Source organism: Bactrocera neohumeralis, chromosome 2, assembly GCF_024586455.1.
Source record: "Bactrocera neohumeralis isolate Rockhampton chromosome 2, APGP_CSIRO_Bneo_wtdbg2-racon-allhic-juicebox.fasta_v2, whole genome shotgun sequence".
Classification (NCBI taxonomy): domain Eukaryota; kingdom Metazoa; phylum Arthropoda; class Insecta; order Diptera; family Tephritidae; genus Bactrocera; species Bactrocera neohumeralis.
The window spans coordinates 70,534,951-70,555,155 of NC_065919.1; the positions used below are offsets into that span (position 1 = coordinate 70,534,951).

At 34.4% G+C, this 20,205-nt stretch overlaps 1 pseudogene; it reads left to right on the top strand.

Moving 5' to 3' along the window:
* Positions 1 to 2,133: 2,133 nt before the first annotated feature.
* Positions 2,134 to 20,205, top strand: part of LOC126763325 (pyrokinin-1 receptor-like) — a 41,335-nt pseudogene continuing 23,263 nt past the window's right edge.

Sequence of the window (20,205 nt, forward strand, 5' to 3'; positions counted from 1 at the left end):
TATATAGGAGCTAGGCCAAGTTTTCGCCCAATTGTACCTTTTTTAGGTGCAAATATATTCTGTTATGAGCAAAAAAATTTCACAGCTTTTACTTCTTCTAAAAATCGCGGGAATCGAACCATTGTTGTAGAAATAAATTTGCACTAGTTGAAAAAGTTGTATAGGGTAAGCTCTGTTTATTATGAAATGGCAAACCAAACACAGATAAATTAATTGACAGCTGTCAAAGAGATCAACTTCGAAAGAAGTGTTGCCCCCAAAAACGGGTCTAATAAAAAAACCGTTATTATTAATATTTATCGTTACTAAATATGTTTTTGAAAACGTGAAACCAAAAATGACTATACAAAAATGTTTTGAATGAAAATGGAGTTGAAGCGCACACAGGGCGTATGATGAACAAAAAGTCAACTTTAATTTATTAGATTTCTGCTCACTTGTGAATATTGGGCAAATCGCCTACGTATAAGGAAAATTCAGTTTGTAATAAGCATTTCAACAGGAAACCGCAGACATTTTTCAAAATTTAATAACCTCAAAAAGTTTTTCACTTTCGCGGGAGCAACGCAATGCAAATCATAATAATAAGTATGTAAGTAGTTCGAATATGCCTCACTCACTTTGATACAAATTAATAATATTGATTAGAAAATATGGAGCATGGTTTTGTTGCTTTTATTTATATTTTAATTTTTCCTATTACAACATATATGAAGTTGTCAAAAATATTTTCCAATGCCTGCGTCACTATTATATTTCCGAGTAAAACATATGGGTCGAACCAGAAGTGAAAAAATCACAAACTGTCAAAGAAACATTAAGGGAAGATTTAAGACCAAAACAAAGGCAACGCATACAATTTTCCCTAGAAAATACTAAAAAGCATTTAATACAACAAAACCCGTCCTGAATTTGGATATTTTATAATTTATGACTTTTGAGAATAAAAACTATTTCGCTTAAACCTTACAACAAATATAAAACACCAAAGCGGAAAATTAAGTGAGTTGGCACGCACGAAACTTTTAGACTAAATGAGAAGATTTATGAAAGAGTAATGGCACGTGACATGGCAAGCTGAACCTTAGTGAAGCGTAACATTGTAAGATTCACGCCTTTAGGCATGAAATGCCACATTAATTCAAAGGAAGCGGTTAAAAAAGTTCTTCTGGCAACACATTGCACCAGTTATAACGAGTCACGATATAGTGGAACGCATAAATTTCTCAAAGTTATTTTCAAATAAAAGAAAATGTGATGGCGAATACTAGGAAAAAAGTGCCAAAAGGTCATATGGCAGCCATAGGATACGATAGAGTTAGATTCATTCGAGGCATATGCCGTATAACGATGAATGAAGCAACAACTTAAGCTCTTGTCACAACAAAGCTGATAACATAACAATCTACTTTAACTAACAAGAAATAACTACGCACTACGAGGACGTGAACAAGAAAGCTATTTCAACAGAAAGTAAACAAAAAAGAAAAAAAGAAGGTTTAACAGTGACTAACTTCACCATGGATCTGTTATCACAATTGACTACCAGTGAATTCGCTGCAAATGAGCATTACTAACAGTTTTGAGCATTGGTGCTTGCTAAGAATTTGTTTTTGATTTGGTTGCACGTATGAGCTCTTTTGTTTGCTAACAAATTGCTTTTAATTTCTCCTGACGTTATTTGGTTGGTAGCGGCGAATTGATAAAGAGAGCGCCTAATTTAAATTAGCAACAGCATGGCAACGCAATATGCACTCAGCAACTACAAAAAATGGTTTGTTTATGTTTTTCTGCTGCCGTGGCTGATTATTACCGGCAGTCGCATTGCGCTCTTCGCTGCTAAACCGAATTTGGTAATCGACTTCTGTTTCGACGTCCATCTCGACTTCGCTGCGATGTACGACCTACAGCGACAGAAGCAGAGACAGCGGCAGAAGAATAAACAGCGGCAGAAGCAGAAACAGTGGCAGAAGAAGAAACAGCGACAACAGCGACACTGTCAACAACAGTGGCAGAGACTGCGGCAGTAACAGTAGCTGTCGATGGCTAGCTGTACATGAATAGAGGCATTCGCAAATCGTTAGGCTTGCTTGCCTTCAGTCTGTTTCTGTTACCGGATATGTGTAGAGTCTTTGATCGGCAAATATTCTGTTTGTGATAAGTAGAAGGGGACTTCTACTTGAATACGTCGGTCGAAGGTTACTCATTCGCCGCGTTGTACTACAATTATTTCAAACCGGCCACCTTACGTGCTCGTCCTTAGTGGCGGATTGATCGTTGAGGTGCTATTTGATTTCAATAATATAGGGTTTTTCCCCTTTCTAAATTTTTGGTGTTAATTGAATATAATGTTAAATAACAAATTTAATTCTGCAATTATGAAATTGTGTATGTATGTATATTTGCCTAAGCGAAATATTTTCGCCTCAATTTTTGTGCCGAAATCAAGTAAAAGTGTTGGAAAATTAAATTTGAAAACAGGTTAGTGTTTGTTGGCGAAGCTGAATGAAATATCGACCTTTTGTTTGAAATGTGTGCGCATTTTTTGGTGTTAGTTCGGAGGAAATTAAAATAATAGTAAATGGCTAGAAGCAGTGAAGTGAAAAAGTGTAAAACGCATTACTAAAATGGTAATGATGGTGATGGAATACATATTGAAGTATGGTGAAACAATTAGTTACTGATACTAGATACTAAATATAAAAATAGAAATTTTACTAAATAATTTTTATGATGCAAATAAATAGATAATTATTTATTCATTTAAGAAATAAAAAATGAAATAAAATGAAACTACTACATATGTATATGTGTAATTTCAAGATTTGTCAAAACGGCTTTCTTTGTTACCAAAAGAGTCGTATATGCAAAATGCTGTATGAAGCTTTGCAAACCTATTACAACATATGTACTTTTAATACAAAAATAATTAAAAAAAAGTGCACCAAATTTTAAAAATGAAAAATTATTTAATATTTCCAAAACAAAATGTTTATGAAAAGTGTTTAAAAAACTGCGAAAAGTAACCATGAATCGTTGAAGATTTTAATATTACCGCGACATTTGAGATACCAAAAATAATTTTCGTACCAGAAAAACGCTGGCTTGCATAAATAAAATGCTGCATTGTTAATAATCACTGAATTAATAATATTAAACAACTGTATGTAAAGCTGTGAAATAATATACCAATAATATTTAGTGTACAGTGTCCAGTGTTCAAAACTTAAGAAACTATTTTTTTCGGTTTTCTTACCGTTAATGGAAAAATATTGAAATTGGCTTCCTTTTATATATATAAATGATCAGGATAATGAGAAAAGTTGGAATCCGGTTGACTTTCTTTCTATTCGTCCGTCTAGGCAAGCAGTTACTTGACTAAAAATTTAGATATTTTGATGAATACGATGGTGATGGTATGTACGTAAAAAAATTCGAGTTTGTAGATGGGCGTAATCGGACCACTGTCACGCCTACAAATCGCCAATAACCGAAAATATATAAAGTGCCATAACTAAGCACTAAATTAAGATATAAGACTGTAATTTGGTACAGAGGAACGCAGTAGAGAGTGACACAGTAAAAATTTTTGAAAAAGTGGGCGTGTTTAATGTACATATCTCCTAAACTGCTAAAGGCACAGCAACCAAATTCACCCAGCACGACTCTCAGTTCCTACCGACAGTGCGAAAATGGATCAAATTGGATGAAAAACCCGTTCACTCCCCGTATAACGGTACTGTTAAAAACTACTAAAAGCGTGATAAATCAATAAACTAAAAATTTGCCTCCGGGATAGTATGAGAAAGCTTTATGGGAGCCGGTGTCAAAAATGGGACGATGGGCGTGGCACCGCTCATTTTTTGGTGAAATCCCATATCTCGGTACCCGACTGACCTATTTACACAAAATCTGGAATGCGTCAGTTTTTTCATATTTTTATGTCAGCGAAATAGAACAATAACCACGCCTACATCCCATAAATCACTATTTTAAATTCCACTTGATTCGTTCTCAAGAAGCAATTAATATAACGGGATTAACTTTTGCACGTATAATGCCCTTAGTGTAGGCCACTTTATATTCCAAAGATTTCAGAACTTCCGAGTGACTTTGTACCGCATATATCGGCCAATATGTGAGTTATCTCAATGAAAATTAGATACCGTGTTTTACTCATAACAGTGTATCCTTGTGCCTAAAATAAATAAATTTGAGCGAAAACTTGACTTATCCCCCATAAAACTAATATCAGAATTTCGAACATCCGACTGACTTTACTCTATATTATGTTTTTAGTATGTGAAATGTTAATAGCATGTGGTATTGGGAAAAATAGATAAAATTTGGTCGATACTACCCCAACTTCCATATACTACATATAATGATTTTCGTTTTTCTAACAAACCTTATATGTCTGTCAGCATATGAGTTATATATAGTTTATGTATATATAAATTGCTTAGATTTCGATCCTCTGGTTGACGTTTTACATCTTAAGGTATTTACATCTTAAGGTGCTTTGATTCCTGCAAGTTGCAAGAGTATAAAATGTTCAGATTCACCCGAAGTTAGCCCTTCCTTACTTGTTTCTTCTAATAACTTTTTGAAAAACTTACCTCCAATTATGAAACTTTTTCTGTGTTAAAATTTTCATTATTTTATAAAAACTTGATTCTGATTGTACAGTTTATATGAAAGCTTTATGCTATAGTTATCCGATTTGAACAAATTTTTCGAATATTGAATTGTATCTTTAGGAAATAATCTGTCTTGAAGATATCTTGCCAAATGAAAAAGCTTTCTATACAAGCACTTCAATTCGATCGTTTGGTTTGTATGGCAGGTATTTACTATAGGGGTCTGATTTCGACGGTATCGACAAATGAACAGCTTCTTGGAGAGATAAGAACGTGTGTAAAATTTCAAAATGATATCTCAAAGACTGTAGACTGTCGTACATATATAGACAGACAGGCAGATGGACACGGATCGACTCAGCTCGTCACTCTAATAATCTATGTACTATATACATTTTCGAATTAACTAACCTTATCAGCTGCTCCGAAAACGTCCATACCATACAAATAAATTAGGTAAGTAAGTTAATACATATCTTTCAATTTATTACGTCGATGGATAGGACGGCACACCTAGGTCTTTAGGAGGCCCATTGCGTGACCACCGGGATTAAAGTATCTTCCCTCTTTTATGTCCCCTCTCAATTACCGTGTTCTTCTGATGATGTTTATCAATCCAAAGAGTTTTATTTGTACAAAATCCGAAACATCTTCAAGAAACCTTCATGCGATAGTTGCAATTACTTTCCTATGCAAAGTTTTGTATTCATATAGAAGATGTTTTATCCTCCTTCCTGTTCCTGTCTCTTCTTCTTCTACCTCCTGACAGCTTCTGCGTTGTTGTTTTGTACCAACAACTTATTTACATTTAGCTGAGTATTTAAAACAAAAAAAATTGCGGTCAAGTCGGTATAAAAAAGCATATTAGTGAGCAAGTATGTATATTGTTTATATATATGTCTGTATGATAAACTATTTACTATAATCAAATATCCTTCTCATATTATTATTCTCAAAAAAAAAAAAATATTTAAACCTACAGTTTCTACAGTACTTTGTCAATTAATTATAATCTCCTTTCTCACAAATATATTTGCTTGACGCTTTAATAGTTAGTTTGTATGTAACTTAACGCTGCTCAAAGTCTTAACATATTTTATCATTGTTCGGCATTTAGTTAAGACATTTAATGCCATGGCATGATAATATTTACATTGTGGCAACGCAAGAGTTTCGACTTGCAACGCTCTGGTGTGACTAGGTGTTTAAGTGTGCATATACGATATATCAGCATTGTGTCATTAGCCACTTGATATTCTAAACTCAAACAGAATCAATGGCCGATAATTTCCAACGATAAAACCAGCTAGACTAAGAATAATTTTTTGCTCTTTTCATTCTTTGCCACATTGTAGGTAGTTGACTACCTGAAAGTACTTGTATGTAACCAATTACGCAGACCTGTGTTTGTAGCTATTTTCATGCATTTATCGCAGTCATAATCATTGAATTTAACTTTAGCTAGACTTCAGCGGGAGATAATGTGCAGATCTACATTTGATTTGAGCATTTTTGAAAATCCAATTTTGAAGATAAAATTTGAATTTTTTAACTCGCAAAAGGAAACATATACTGATAATAATAATAATAATTTTAACAAGTAAGGAAGGGCTAAAGTTCAATGGGTGTTGAGTACTAATACCAGCTAAAAGAATTTTTACTCTTTCATTTGAAAAAAAAAGTGATAAAGTGATAATCGAGATTTCATTATACGTCATTTACATATTTTCAAAACCGTATTTTGTAAAGTTTTATCGTCCGCTATTTCATTTCCTAATGTATATACTTATTATATGAGTAACAGAATAAGGCAGATCTATTTCAAAGATTTGGAATTCAAAAATAGCGTTATATTGGAAGAAAAGGCGTGGTCTGATAATAATTTCATTTTATATTTACATTTAGAATGAGGAAATGAGAAAAAGTGTTAAGAAAATATTAATACCGAATTTCATTGAAATTTTTTTAAATAAAAGCAGTTCTAATGAGATATGGTTTTTAGTCCATAAGTGGGCGAGGCCACGCCCATTTTCAATTTTTGTTTACAGTGAAAAACAAGCCTGGAGTACAGCTTCCTTTGTTATGTTTACTGCAATTTCTTCCGTTTTTAAGGAATTTAATTGTGAATATAACGTTTTTTGTTAGTCCGTTATTCAGCCTTAAGCTTTAAAGCACTTTTTTGTAAAAATAGTTTTCAACAAGATGATTCAACATAACCTTTGTATGGGAGGTGGGCGTGGTTATTATCCAAAGAAATTTCTTGAAGACATTTTTAATTACTGTATATGAAAGTGCGTCAAGATGCTGCTGAAGAAAACGATTCTGTATGAATTTATTTGTTGACATAGCTATAGTGTTTACGAGATATGTCGAATGTCGAACAGAAGAACCTGCTGATGGCCACGCCCACTTTTCCCAAAAAAAAAGCGCCCTTAAAGAGAAGTTACATTTTGCCCCTTTAATTAAATATAATGTTCGATCCCTTTTGCGTTCCAAATTTCACTTTATTATCTTTATTTTAATATAAAATAAAATAAGATTTCATTTTCGTGTTATTTTTCCTGGTTTTGTGATTACTCAAGCGCCACCTAATTTTAGTTAAATCAAAACAACAAAAATACAACAAATTTTGCCCATCTTCAATGACATTAAATGCCAAAATCATAGTTTATGAATCAAGCGACATATTTTGAGTGTGTTGGTGAATTTCTTGAAATATACAAATGTCTGCCGTTTACGTTGCTCATAATTATGTAATCACAGTTGTAGCTGCTGGCGCTGACATCAAGTGGGCCCACCATTAAATTGCCAAAAGGCGCAAAATTCTAGGAATTAATTAGATATTGCCACAGCTAACATAAACGATAACATACGCAATGGCTGCTGGATAAAGCTGATCATTTGGTTTATAATTGGCAGTCTTTTCTCTTGCATTCATGGGAAATAATCAGCACGTTCAATTGACAATTAGAGTCAAGTTTACTAGACGTACATATGCCAGCTACTTGTCATACCAAAGTATCTGTAACCTTTTTTAAAAAATGCTAAAGTGAAAAGAAAAGAGTTTAAAGTAATACTTCTTGTTAGGTTTACAACAGTTTTGCGAGATATAAAAATGAAATTAAATGGCAGTTGAATACTCAATGTACCTCTGAACACTCCAATAAGTGAAATCTGATTTCAAAGCATTTTCAAATGCATGAAACACAACCAAATAATTGAAAACCAGAAAATTAACGAGAAATAAAGAAGTTAACTTCTTCTCTTGTCTTTCATTCAAGTCCGCACCCAATGACTGACCGCATTATTGAGAAATTTCATATATTTTTTGCGAAAGGATAAAAGTGTTAACACATTCTTTCTTTGGTCTGGTGAGAGAAAAGAGGAGTGATGGCTTCTAGGAGCGTTTGGGTTATTGCTTTGATGGTAAAGAATGTGGAACTTTTGTAAGTATTTTCAAAAGCGATTATTTGCCTTTAAATTCCTTTGCGTTTTTGTTTTTTGTGTGTTTGTAGTCAAAAGCAAAAAAATAAATACACCTGTGCATACAAATTTAATTTTCTGGCAAATAAGCACTCGAAGAAGTTTCATTTGAAATTACTTTTTATACAAACTTTTGCAATAAAATACATATAAAGAAAAATAAATAATTGCAGAAATTCCCCAAAGAAAGTTCAATGAAAGAATGAAATTCTTGAAAAGTTTGTATGCCTATGTATTCACTTTTGAAAATGTCAAAAATTAATGGATAAAATAATTATATTGCTATTTTGGCAGATCTAGTTTTCTGGCAATTGTTGAAACACAAAAATTCTGGGCTTGGAACATTATGGTATACATAAAAACAACTTGATTTTGAGTTTAGAGTTCAGAAACTTGAAACTAAGTTGATTTGCAAAAGTTATAGTTTATTCTTATCCTTTTCCGTAAGCTATTTATTCAAGTTAGTTTCAGTTGATTGCATTCGCATTTACTTTATATGAGTAAATCTTTGAGGAGCGATCCTCGTTTTATATGGTATATTCTGGAATAAAGAATACAACGATGTCTAACGATTTACGTTGCTAGTATTTGCATATAAGAATAATTCTGGGCTTACTACCAAAGTTCGTATATATTTTGTAGTATATATTAAATAGGATACGCTCTCAGTGTGAATAAACTCATGTTTTATGGAACAAATTTAATAAAGTAAAATGTAATAGTATAAAATCTCAGTAATACTTGTTAGATAAAATATAATATTATTAAAATTCCAAATAAAGTAACCATAAAATCACACATTTATGGCAGTATGATATATGTATTGGAATTTTCCAAACGAAAAACAAAAAATTGTCACCAAGGTTGTAATAGAGAAAATAGCGCAAATATAAATAAATGTTCTCAAAAATATATAGTTTTTGAAATATCGCTCTAAAACATTATTTAAATTCCTTTGGGACCGTTTTTATTTTTCCCGTGATTCTTTCATAAATAAATCTTCTTTCCGGAAAATATACATATCGGATCAAATAAGCACTAAGAAAAAGAATTTATGATTAAAAATATTAAAATAAATAAATTTAAAAAAAGAGCATAAAAACTGATGTGCGCAGTCAAAAGTGAGCGCAACTTTCGACAAATATGTTTAGTCTAATTAAATACGTTAACTCTTACTTATGTACATATTCGTCATGTTAACATTTCTCTTTGCCAATTGTATCCTTCTTTCATTCGATTATCTTCCACACTCTTTTCCTCTAACATATTCAAGTTACCGGAGCATGATTTACCACACTATCCTTCACAATTCATTCATAATTCGTTTATTCTCCAGCTGTTCGTAGTATTACTCAACAATTTTTCCGCTCATTTATTCATTATCATTTTTTATTTGCTTTTTCTCTTAATTTGCTTTATATGTATGTTAATTATTTTGAGAACAAATTTAAGTTAGTTTGAATACAAATTAAGAATATACCCCGTCAAATAATATGATTAAAAATTTAAACTAAATTTAAAAACTAAAAGAAACTGATGTATTCCTAAACAGTAACTCGAATCCAAAATCAGTGTTCCACTAAAGCTCCATGAGTCGATTAAATGTCGTTAAGACCTGGTTTATTAGTTTTTAAAATTTTCTTTGATAAATGATGTATCCCATCCTTCATTCTGCCTACAAACAATCGACCCAACTCAAGTTCTTGGTTATGAAAATTTTTGTATTTGACAGGGCTTCTCATGGAGCATTACGTAATGCATCATACATCAGCTATAGCTCTCATTTCAACCAACCGATCAATATGTAGATAAAGATATTTTTATATCATTTCATACTATATGTAGAAAGTCTCCTGTTGAGGGTGTATATTCGATGCAGTCGAATTTAACGTTGTTTTGGTAATGTTAGAAATTAGCTGATTTGTAGACCCTTCTTACGTATGTTGGGCCGCTATGTAATTTCAAGAACATTCATGACTACTATGAGGAAAAAATAGTAAGACTTTGCTTATAATTTTAAAATTTTTACTTTATTCTTCAAAATCTATGTCACCTCCCTGAAAGTAATCGTCCTTGGCTTGTGAAAACGTTTTTTCAATCCTCGAAACGGTTGTTAAAGTCAAGTTCCAGAATAACCTTTAATGCTCGTAGCGATTCACGTTTAATGTACTCAATTGACTCAAAATGGTTTCTCCGGAGCGGTCGTTTTAGTTTGATGAATAGCCAGGAGTCACACGGATAGCAAAAAACAAGATTTGTCAGCCCATAATTCCGGCTTCATTTTACGAATAGCGCAAATGTTTTGCTTAACTTATAAATAAATGTTCTACAAAACTATGAGTTTCCAAGCCATAATGATTGTTTTTCATTGTGCTATAAAATTCAGTCAATTTTTGACCCACCTGCAAATGGCTTGTGGAGAGAAAGCAAAACCAAAAACAAAAGCAAAGCTGAAACAATTAGATACGTGTGCAGAATATCTAAATTTATATATGTAGACGAATACATATATGCACATGTATCTGCTTAAGTAGACATGTCTCATAGAATAAATACAACAAGCCACATGTGATGACAGCAAAAGTCTAATTATTGTGAAAATCATCAAATCAGCACCGCTAATTACACACAAATGTAGTCATAATTAATTATTTTTTTCTACAAATACAAATCAAATTATGTGGCAAGAATGTTTTTCCTACCAGACATTGTTGATTTATTTGGTCTGCACATTTGAGTAAATCAATAGGAATATGTGTATTTCTAATTGATTGCCGCGAAAAGGTAATCAATAAAGCAATTAAATTCAGATTACAATGCGATTGATTGCTTCTCTTTTATATAGGCATAGACTGGTTGTAAAAATGTTTTCTCGCAAGAGTTTTTCATTTATTTTTTTTTTTAGCTCAGTTATTTCCTCTCTTTTGTCAAATTCAAAAATTAGTTTACATAAAATAGACAGTCTTGAAATACGCATCTGCTTAAAAGAGAGTTTCTTTTCACTACAAATCGCTTTATTTAAACCGCTTAAAATCTAAGCACGCAGTAAAACAATAACAATAAGAAAGCAAAATGGAAGACTCTTATGTTTCTAACAATGCACGTACACAAGTACTTGAACATAAAACACGGTACTTTGATGTTGTGTGAAACGGAGCAACAATAACCTTATCATCCATATGTTAAGAATTTAATCTGCTTGGCTCCTCGGTAGTTCGCGTAGGTGTCTGCACACAGTAGGGTAAAATGCAATGCCATGTGTATTTATGTAGCAAATAAAGTCAACTTTCAAATCTTTTCAACGGGATTTGTAACGGTTTGTGGGGAGTCTGCAGATATATGATTTAAAAAAGTAAAAAATACTTTAAATGCTAGTTAGGACTGTGAGGGAGCACTTTTGATATTCACAAGCAAGGAAAAGCACATTTGTTCAACAATTGTAGCAAATTGTCTCATCTTACACAAAAAGATAGCTGTTAACTGAATTTTTATTATACACAGCATTTATTTATGCGACACTTTAGTTTAGAGCTTCAGTGTCGAATGTACAATGAATGTTTTGATTGAGTCAGCAAACGAACGTTTTACAGACTACCCTTGTTTACTAGATCAAAGCAGAAGCTTTTAAGTACAGTAAAATTCTGAGGTTGAAACCCATTGGTGAAATAACAAATAGTAAAGGAAAAGGACGGTGATCAAAGGTTGGGAAGAGGAAGGCCTGAGTATGAATGAATTTTTAAGGGTTAAAAACAAATTATCTCGATTTCCGGAAAAACTCCGAGTCCTATAAAAAGAAAAGTGTAGTGCATTAAGATCCACTCCAACCATTGCACTTAACGCCACCTTGCACATATTGCCCGTAGAATCGTCGGAAAGTGTATGACTGCAAAAATTGCTATCAGCCTCAGAGAGTCTGGACTTCTAAAAGAACACGTATCTGAACACTCGGATTTTCTCACTCACTTTGATTTCATACTGGATCACTTGGATCATGGACTCGCCAAGCCGAACACTGGGCGCTCTTTTTTCACCCATGTACCGGTGATGGAATTGTGGGTGGGAAGAAGCCGTTGGAGGAGAGGGACAGTGAGCTTCTTTATGGATGAATCAAAGTTTGGGGGGAAGGTTGGTGGAGCGATTTACACTTAGGAACTCAGTGTCTTCCAGGCTGAGGTTGCAGCCATTATGGTAGCAGTAGACTTACTGCTCCAGCGTGCAGTCTTCTTCAGAGAAGTTACCATCCACTTTGATAGCAGAGCGGCGATTTTAGACTTGAACTCATTAACAGTGCGTTCAGGGCTGGTCAAAGTGTGTCTAACCTCGATATAGTAGCATCGAGTTTGTTTGTGATAAGATTGGTATGGGTGTCAGGCCACAGCGGCATCGCAAGAAACTATAGAGTTGATGAGCTACCAAGAAAAGGTACCCTAGAACCGCTGTCGGTAGAATGGGAGTGGGTCGGTGCTGCCGTATCCTCATTTATTCTACTACTGGATAGCTTGGCAAGCGCTGGGCCACCATCGGCACATGCGCTGTCACAAAAGCCTTTTGGCCGAAGATCAATCGCAAGAAATTTAGTGATCTCTTTGCTGACAATAAGGCTAACCTCTCCCTAGTTTTGTAGCTTTTAACAGGCCATGATAAGGTGGAAACAACTCACAACTTCCTTATTGACTAACCCTCGTTTGGGAGGTCAAGACTTAAACACTTAGCAGCGCATAAGAATGAAAATTATACGCCTCTGAAAATTTTTATTGAAAACTTAGCGTTTTACTAATTTATAAGTTCGAACACTGGATTTCTTCTTTTCTATGGCTTCAGATTACATAGAGTAGTCCACGTACGATCTTTGATCAGGCATTTTACCTAACCTAACCTATATTGTGTGTGCATATGTATATGAATCCGACGATTTGTATTATATTAGCCATAAGTAATCTACATATTCCTATTTCGTATTGTAAACATATTGCAGTCTGTAATATATAATATATACATCTCAATATACTATATAAAATAAGTATTTAGGTCCACATGCATGAATGTAACGAAATAATTACGACACCGATGCGGTATTGTTTATTATACACACATATAAATATACTCATATTAATGTTTTATGCCGCGTGGTTTCCACTAAATCATTATTGTGTTCAACTGTCACTGTTGCTCTTGCTTCTGCTACTGCTGCTCTTGTTGTTGTTCGGGCGGTAACATCCTGGCGGTGTTAGTAAATTTGGAATCTAACGAGCTACACATTCATAAACACTGCGCGCAGACATATATACAAAATTGAAAAGGGTATTTGTGATGTGTGGGTTATAGCATTGTCTGATTTGATGCTGCATAGGAGTCCAGTGTACCGCGGTGTCTACAATGGCCATCAATTTAAACACAATTGCACTCCTTTATTATGTCTGCACGGCACTTCCGGGCTTAAATTGGTTTTTGCGAAACTGCGTGGTGATTATCAACCGCAACTCTGTTTGTAACCCTTCCCTGTAGAGCCAAATTGTATTTGCATATTTTATTACATTTGCGTTTGCGTGCATTTGAGAGCCCGTTCACACACAATCTTCATGAATGTATATGTGTGCAAGTGAGCGTAAACAATTATTTGCATGCTTCATTTAATTTTATTACTGTAAAAAAAATATCTAATTAAATTTCACTGTATTATACGTGCACAAAATACATGCACATTTTTACATCGAAGCAAATGTTGTACGTCACTGCGTATACGTAACCCACGCCATGGATTTTGTTTTGTTTACAAATGCATTCAGCGCGCTGAAATATTATTTGCGATAGAAATTTGGTTACGGAAATTGAAAAGTTTAAGCAAATAACTAAATACGATTCATTATGCAATGAAAGCAGTGCTAAAGATATCATTTTATTAATTTTGCTTTACACCATAGAGTATTTTGAAAGTTGAACTTGCATGTAATTTAAATCTATTATGAAGAATGTATAATGTATTTTGAAAATCCATTTATTTATTTCCTGCGTCGACTACACTTTCTTAATTTTACAAATATATTTTGTACTCAAAGGATCATACTAAGTAGCCTTCGTCATCCAAAAATGGATTAATGCATTCAATTTCCTCCACAATTCTCGTTTTATGAAGCTTTTTTATCATTTATGATACAAACACTTATATTATATATGGACGTTATTTAGTGTCTAGTAGTACAAGAAAACAGTGGACAAGAAAAAGACTGGCTAAATATTTATAAATATTTTACCAATGTCGTTATGTTTCATTCAATATATGTATAAGTACACATGTGCATAAATACTAAACAAAGCACTTTTTACTTTCATAGAGCCAACGCCTTGGGCCTATGACGGAAAATGAAATTAAATACCAGCAACTAAGCACCACCACACCCAGCGCAATCAAACCCCAACGTATTTTGGTGGCCTCAATTGGCAACAGCTACCATTGCCGCCAGCAGTTTTGCAAGCGCCTCAACATCGGACGAAGTGTTGCTGCTCGATGACAATATCATCGTAAGTCAAGCGTACTATTCCAATTCGCCACTCTTTGCTTTTGACTCATCTCTGTTGGGAGACTTGCAGCAATTGCTACAGAGGGAAGCATTCAAGCAGAATATGTCGGAACTTCAAAATACTGCGCAGTTCAATCAGACCTTGGAATTGCTACAGCAGCAGCTCCCGCTGTCCTCCTTGATTATGCTCACAGTGCTCTATGTCATCATCTTCGTGCTGGTATGTTGGGTAGTCTTATTACATGCATTATTATATCGCGAAATTTAAATATTTAAAAAAAATTTATGCACACCGTGACCACGTTCTATCTATTTAACCAGGCCGTATCGGATTTGATGTTGCTACTGTCAGGTGAATTGCATTTGTTACACAGACTTTTAAGTAGGGTTCCAAAAATATGCATATGAAAATTTAGTAAATAATTCGAAAACAAAACAACGAACTAACACTAAAGCCCGATTCTTTCACTTTTCTTTTCAATGACAGATAGAAGAAAATATAGTTATGTCTGAGAAGCGATGAGTCACGATTGTAAAATATTATGTTTTTGATTAATTGAAATTTTTGCTCATGAGATCAGAAATATAACGAAATATTGTTCTTAATATGAGTGCCTTTGTATATTTCTCTATAAAACTATCTTGCTCTTTTTTTGTTTTCTGTGCTTTTATTAAGGCACGCCACAAGGTGGTCCTGTCTTCCTTACTTTGGATTTTAGTGGTATTGAAACCACTCGGGAGTCGAGACTGTCGGATTATATCCTATGTATATGATGTTGTTCTTATGGTTAAAGGAAAGGGAGTTAGCCGTCATAAACAAATAAAGCAGATCTGGATTTATTTACCATCATTAGGAGCTAGAGGCTTCACTCTCTCGAAAAGATGAAGTATTTGGGCAACATCCTGAAACCATACGCCTTATAGGCCAGTGAGCTCTCTTTGGATGACCTACAGCTCCAGAGGAAAGTTTGAGGAGCTGTCTTATATCAGGGGTTCTCAATCAGCTCTGTTTTCAGACTGTCAGAGCAGTGTAGCGTCTTGAGGCAGAAGTAGCAGCCATAAAGATGGCAGCAGATGTACGAGTTCTACGAAAAGCGTCTTCTTTTAGAAAGGTAAGAATCTACCACGATAGAGGAACAGAAAGAACACTTCATTGAAATATGGTTTTTTGGTCTGTAGTGTTTACATCAACCATTTAGCAAACTCGCTTCATGCCCTTTATTATTTTAGTGATGCGATTAATTTCCATCAACGAATGCTATCACCATCAAACATTATGAAACGTTTCATATCTTTATTTTAATTTTGAGCAAGTTTTAAGCACTCGTTGGGTAGTTCTGTGATGATATTTCTACTCAGGAAAGCCCTTTCCTGCAATTAATACTAATAATTTGTAACCTCACAAATCTTAAAACCTTTTTAATTATAATATTTTTTCTTTAGATGCACCACACCTGTATACATCTTCCTATTTGGCGGTCAAATTAGCATACTTGACAGTGTTTAAGCGGAGATAGCCACCAATGTAACCGTGCTGACAACAACGGCATTTACCGTTGAACGCTACGTAGCGATATGCCATTCATTTCGAGGAGTAAAAGCTGGCGGGTATTGATTAATGGTTTCATTACGCTTTCAATTTCTACTGACTTTTTGTTAATCAAGTAAGTAAAGTGCTTTTCTTGATAAGTTAAATTGACAGCGAGAAGAAGAAGCTCTATGAGAAGAAGGTATAAAAAGGTGTGTCTGTCGTGCCCTTGCTTTTAATGTTAATATTATTTTTAGAATTTTCTTTCGACAGCGATGTGCTTGCCAATTTTTAGGGCACACCACACAGCGTTGCCCTTCGTGATTTTCACTTTAATTTACACACACATATACACTTGGTCCTTAAGTATTTTAATATAGCATATTTATAGTTTTATTTTCTACCAGTCTTAAGTTCTAAACTCCATGTACTTTTAGGGAATTTTGTAGTCGAGTGATTGGAATGTTGGGTTAGTTATTGTTGTTGATAAATTAAATAGTTAGTGAGTGTGATTTGATTTAAAAATTGTGTTCAGCTTAATGTAAATGAAAGCACACATTATTTGGCAAATTTCTTACAAAAATATATTGTTGTTTAGAATTTTCATTTAATATTAAACTTTTTCATATAGTATTTTTTTGTTTCAATCGTTGCATTACACCCTTGTCGATACTATGTACCTCAATTTGTTGATCATACGCTGTGACGTACTTTCTTCAATAAGTTTAACAAAACTACACCTTTTAATAGAAATTATATCAGTATTTATATTATGTATATTTATAACTGATTATGCAATTACATAGTCATGACCAAAATCATCATCTCTCTCTGCAGGACAGTGTCCTCACAACAATCAACAGCAGCGGTGGAATGGACGGAGGTATTCGTGATTCATTACATAGTACAGAGTATTCATCTGCGGCTCGCAATCCATGCTGACAACAACCCTCACCAAATGGGATGAAATAGTCGCAAATCAAGTTATTGGTATGTCTGTTGTAACTGCAACCAAACAACAACAACAACCACATACTGCAATCTCAACTGTCCCAACGGTCCAATGCGGCGGATAGTAATATTGTCTCGGTTATCTGTAGTCCTCAGCCATAAATTGCAACCGAATGTTTTAACAATGAAACGATTACCTTCTCACCACCAGCACCAACCATACAACCGGTGAAGTACATTGTGAAATTGGACGTGCATGGACCGAACTTTCACGAATAATTAGTTGACGTATAGAAAAGTTTGGACAGGACTTGTGAAAGGTACAGCGAGTAAGCACATATAAAAGCGTATAGACTCCATTTTGTTAGTAAATGAATAGTCATAAAAAAAAAATAGAAATCTGTTCTTGGAGTTGATGAATATTGTAACTCATGTACACTGAAGCTGTATTTAAGCAAACTATGCGGTTAGGGGGTCAAAGGGGTTTTAAGTTGCCATTTAAGTTATTTTAATGCTAGTGAACTTTGCTAATTACTAAATTGTATTTGTTTTTATTATTTATCTTCTACTTTTTTCGCAGCCTCTCTGCTTCCAATTTGAATGCGTAAACCATGGTGCGGAGAACCATATAACTTCGATGTCAGTTTCGCTAAATAACGTGGATCCACCAGCGTACGGAATCTAGATTTGGATGCAAAGTGCTGCAAATAAAAATGGATATCATCGAAAAATTGAATATGAAAGTTTAAGAAACTAAAATGTGTTATAAAAGAAGAACTGTAGCTAATTAAAGTAATGAATTATTTTTGTAATATATATTTTTGATTAAAAATATATTATGAATTGTTTGTTTTTCAATAATAATGGATTTTACTATTTGATTCAAGCTTCTCCTGCATAAACTGATTGATCGATGTCACACTCTCTCCGCTTAATTTTTAAATAAATGATATTTCTAAGCATCGAGCAAAATATTCGATTACCGTAGCTGGAAGACGGCGAAAGACGAATACGAGATTACATTTTGTTATTATTAACTTTTCAAGATTTACAAAGTGGCGAAAATAGAATCACAACAACACCAGACATATTTATGATACTTTACTGATAGATAATCTTGGTTGGATAAGGTAACATAATATCGATTTTGATTTCGTCTTAATAATAAATAAAGTTGACACCGCCAGAATCTAGAGTTATATGTATATTTCCAACATTTTGTCATCAATCTTAATGACTCGTATTACCACATGCAGGCTGAAATGAGATTATGCTACGGCTGTTGGTGACTAGACCCCAGTGATCTTCTTTCTGATGCGTAGAATATGAAAAGATCTCGAAAAAAGTTTACAACTACTGGTGATTGCAAACAGAAAAACCTTTAACTACGGCTGAAACGAAACTATAATACCCTTCACAGGTGCATTTTTTAAAGCTTAAAAGGACACAAAAAGAACTTTTTTATGATTCTGATCGGTCAGTTTGAGTTTAAGAGTTTATATCCAACCATTAATCAAAAGTCTAAAGCTGTTAACTTCTTTCAATACTTTGGAAGATATTAAGCTTTACTTTATTTAGGTGATATCCTGTTACGAGAAAGAATATTATGAATAAAACTTGACATATTTTTTCATAATCGCAGTTCAAAATCCTTAGTCGACCACTCGTTTAAATTCGTTTCGGAGGCAATCGTAAATATTGATATGCTTATGCGTTTTCGATGTTTTCTATGAATTCTTGATTCGGTGTATGGACTTGCGGTCTTAACTCGTAGCAGAAACAACGTAAGCAGAAAGAAGATAAAATGCAAAAAGAAAGTAATCAACAAATGTACAGCAGCAAGGGCAATGTGTAGAAAATTTACACACGAAAAAGAGGAAACCCGGTTGCCGTCAACAACGCCGTTATTGCGTTTACTTGTTGCATAAAATTTTGTAGCTCTCTTCCTGCGAGCCAGCTTGCTTCTTTGTCAGCTTATCTATCTGACTGCCATTTATCCGCCTGCCTTAGTGCATACCTGCTATTAACTAAAGGATTCTGCATTGCCAGCGGAACCCAGCAGATAGCCGGCTACACAAGGCAAGTGTGTTAGTGCGTTGGAGCGTCATATGCAATAAAAACTAAATGACTCAATAAATAGATGCACCACGTTCCGGTGGGTTTTAGGTGTTACAAGTGCTGCTTTTATCCTTCGTTTCTCGTTGGTGCATCGTTTATTACTCGCTATATTTGTGGGCGTTCATATCAAGTCGCCCATTACTGTTTAGTGCTGTTGTGCGCTCCTATTTTACACATTGACACCTTGTGAGCCGTTGCCAAGTTACAAATGTAATGATTTTATGTGTTCTTCGTTTGACGCCCTAGTTTACGTCTGACGCCAATGCTGCGAATTCGTAGGATCTGTGAAGAAAATATGGCAGCCGTAGCTGAGAGTGTACACGAGGACCGTGGAGACTCGATTCGCCGTTCGCAGCAACTCGAACTGTCGTATGGAACAAATTGGCCTATTTTACGTCGAGCTCTTAATTTGAATACAGCTTCTGCAAAAACTGAATGTGTTCTTGAAAAGTTCCTAAAAGATCTGAGGTTTTCGAGCCAAATTTGGTTCAGCGATGAGGCCCATTTCTGTCTCCATGGGTATGTAAAATATCAAAATTGGCGTATTAGGGACAAAGAGAAACCTGAAGATATTCAAGAGCTGTCATTTCATTCAGTCGGTGAAGTTATCGTTCCATATTTCGTTGAAAATGATTGCGGTGAGAACGTAACCGGCAATGGCGACCGTTGTCGCGCCATGATAACCGACCATTTGATACCGTAAATTGAAGCTCGTGATCTGGACGACATTTGGTTTGAACAAGACGACCTCACTTCCCACACAACGCATAACCAATGAATTTATTGAGAGAACAAGTAAGCAGATAACTTCACGCTTCGATTGGCCACCAAGACTTTTTCCTTTGGGAATATGTAAAGTCTTAAGTTTATGCGAATAATCGAGCTTCGCTACAGACCTTGAGGCAAAACAAGACGCTTGTCCTTCTAGTTATCAGTCGAATTGCTCGAATAAGTCATTGAAAATTGA